The sequence below is a fragment of the Nicotiana sylvestris genome, chromosome 9, assembly GCF_000393655.2.
Source record: "Nicotiana sylvestris chromosome 9, ASM39365v2, whole genome shotgun sequence".
Classification (NCBI taxonomy): Eukaryota; Viridiplantae; Streptophyta; class Magnoliopsida; order Solanales; family Solanaceae; genus Nicotiana; species Nicotiana sylvestris.
Window position 1 is genome coordinate 156,743,897 of NC_091065.1, and position 3,272 is coordinate 156,747,168.

Sequence of the window (3,272 nt, forward strand, 5' to 3'; positions counted from 1 at the left end):
CTCTTAGATTCTAAGTTATGCCCCCTTCTATGAGCCTTGCTTTGGGACCTTGAGTTCCCTCTGAACTTGGACATTTGGGGGCTGGCCCTTCCACACTGCACTATGACTCATATTCTACAATATACTTGGGTGTGAGCATTGCCCGGAGTCCATTTGAGACTCTTAGGGAGCTTTGACACATCCCAAGTAAGAGAAAGGCTTTGGATATTTGATCTTTGGAGTTGGTTTATTTCATATTTCAGACCTGGAGTCTAAATTAGGCTCCCCTTGGTTGTACTTTAATTTCTGATGTAATTTGCTTTTTTTATTCATTCTGGGCTGTAATAATTTATAATAACTTATGGGGTTTTAGTGAAAAGGGGAGGGTAAATGATGCATGCAAAAGGGGTAGGTATCAAGTTCATAGGTATTTATTATACTTCTGCAATCATGCCCTGCGTTCAATTCTGTGTTTTCATATAGAAATCCTATTTATAGGTTCTGCATTTTCATATAGAAATCCTGTTTATAGGTTTTGCATTTTCATATAGAAATCTTGTTTATAGTTTCTGCATTTTCATATAGAAATCACGTTTATAGGTCCTGCATTTTCATATAGAAACCATGTCTATAAATTTCTGCTTTTCTGTATTATCTAGAAAACATGTGTATAGGTTCTACATTTTATAACGCTGCATATCATATAAATAACCTGTCTATAGAACTTTTTGAATTCTGCATATGCATCTATCACTAGGAAAACGTGTTCACAGGTTTTAATAACAAACAACATTTTAGATACCATGCCTATAGGACTCCTGCATTTTTATTTCGACTATAAACGTTTTTTAAATCAATAACGCTTAGAAAGCATGCCTATAGGAGTAATCAACCGAATCTGAATCGTCTATCTCGCTTATAATTCTAAAAAAACAGTAGTAACGTTGCTTAATATTTGCAGAACTTATGTTCCTGCAATTAATAAGTCCTTTTCTTTAAAATTAGTATATTTCTATTATGCATGATATCATGCCTATAGGTTTCACCTAGGCAAGCTTTAGGGTAAAAGCTATAACTGCGCCAGTCTTTGGTAATTACAACCTGCGGGCAAGCCTAATTCGGATTTCTTATCTGAAAATATGTGATAAATCAGCCTATTTTAATGTTTTTTTAAGTTTAATTAAAACCATTACCAGTACATGCAAGACATGCTAAACAATATGTCTTTAAGTTGAGGAGGCCGGTTTGAGCCTTTAAATGTTATGTGTTTTCCCATATCTGCTCTATGTGTTTTGTTTGTAACCCTAGATTTTGTCCTTTAAACCATAAAATCCGAATCTCCCTTTCCTTTAGGACTAGTAGTCCCAAATGCCTCCAGGACTGATAGGATTGGGACGGGTAAGAGCATGCAACAAGTAACGAAACTATTCCGCATTTTAATACCTTAACAGGGTGGGAAATGGTTGATATGGATATGATGACTGGTGCGCTAATACCACGTGTAACCCCTCTTCTGAGGAGTGATTATAGGGTATTGCATTGATGTGATCCATATTATTTGTAAACCTAGGACTCCCTTCCCTTTACTTGTGTATTTTATTACTTTTTCAGAATTTTCAAACTATTTCCTCAAAATTTCAGCTTTCTTTGTTTCTTCAAACATTAATTTATTTGTAGCCATAATGTGACAATACCTCATATTTGAAACATTTATTTTCTTACTTGTTACTTGTACTTAATGTCACAATTGTAGCATGGCCGGGAACCACACTATTGGATCCTGAGGGGTGCCTAACACCTTCCCCTCGGGATAGTTTCTAGCCCTTACCCAATCTCTGGTTTTCTAGATCAACTCCTTCCTAGTGTCCTAATGCACTTTAATCATTAGGTGGCGACTCTTCAATTCAAATCCAATTCCCAAAAAGGGAACGAGTTGTCCTCCCAAATGTCATAAACCTGATTTTGCGAGAAAAAGGGGGCGCGACAACATGGCGACTTTGCTGGGAAAATACTTTTAGGCTTTTACCATTTCAAGCTATTATTGTGACTTTACCTTTCTTCTGCGCTTTATTTGTTTAATACCTTTAAGCATTTAATTCCCTCTTCTACTGCAAAAACTAACTTGTCTCTTGTTTCTTTCACTGCTTTCCTTTATTGCACTCCTTTATTACTGTTTTAAATTATTGTAATTATCGCTTTATGAACAAATACGTGACAACTTGTTTTAATTATTGCATAAGCATGCTTTCAACATCATATTCCACTCGTGCCAAACAAATACCATGGCAACGCTTATAATGAGTGGTTGCGCTCTTCCAATATTATCACCCTTTAAATTCGACAAAGGCGTATTTGCGGTAAAACCAGTCGATCAACGTTGTAGTCGACGGTTCTGTGCCTTTCCTTCTTGAGTTGTCCGCTCAATGGTACCAGTCTAAAACCCCCATAGAAACCTTACTCTGTTTAATTATGCATGCATCATGGTCAAACCTAGCCGAGTCAGTTATGTTGTCCGCATAATGACTCTTTAAGATAGCCTTATCCAAAGTCAACTAGGTTTAACAAAAACCCAAACGGACACTATCACGTTTTGTGCATTCATTTGGAGAACTAAACTCTTTTATGCCAATTATTGGTATTTAATAGTCGAGTCTGGTGGGGGTAAAGGCCTAACCCTTTTGTCTTGCAGAAACATGAGGCACGAAGTCCCCAGATTTGGCATGGTCACAAACATCCACCCAAGGTTGCTAAGCTGGTGGGGGGATCTTCATTCCAGTGATCAGACTCTTGTCCGAAAATACCTAGGAAATCTACCTTCCCTTCTAGAGGTCCAACCCAACAACAAAATCACAAAAGCTGCTACTCAGTTCTGGGATTGTGATAGATCTGTGTTTCGCTTCGGAGAGATTGAGATGACACCCCTGCTAGAGAAAATAGGAGGAATGGCTGGTATACCATGGGAGACCCCGGGTTTGTTAATGCCAGAAAATAGCAAGGGTAGAGGTTTTCTCAAAATGATGGGCCTAAAGAAGAATCCAGACTTGACATGTTTGAAGGAGTCCTACATTCCCTTTGATTATTTGTACGAGAGGTACGGTCACAGCAAATCCTACCGTACATATCCGGATGAGTTAGCCCTTACATCGTTGGGGCATATTCACCGAAGGGTCTTTGTCTTCATGTTCTGCTTCTTGGGGATGATAGTGTTTCCAATGAAGAAAGAAAGGATCCACACCAGGCTAGCCATGGTCACCAAAACTTTGATGGAGGGAATTAGGGGACAACTATTTAGC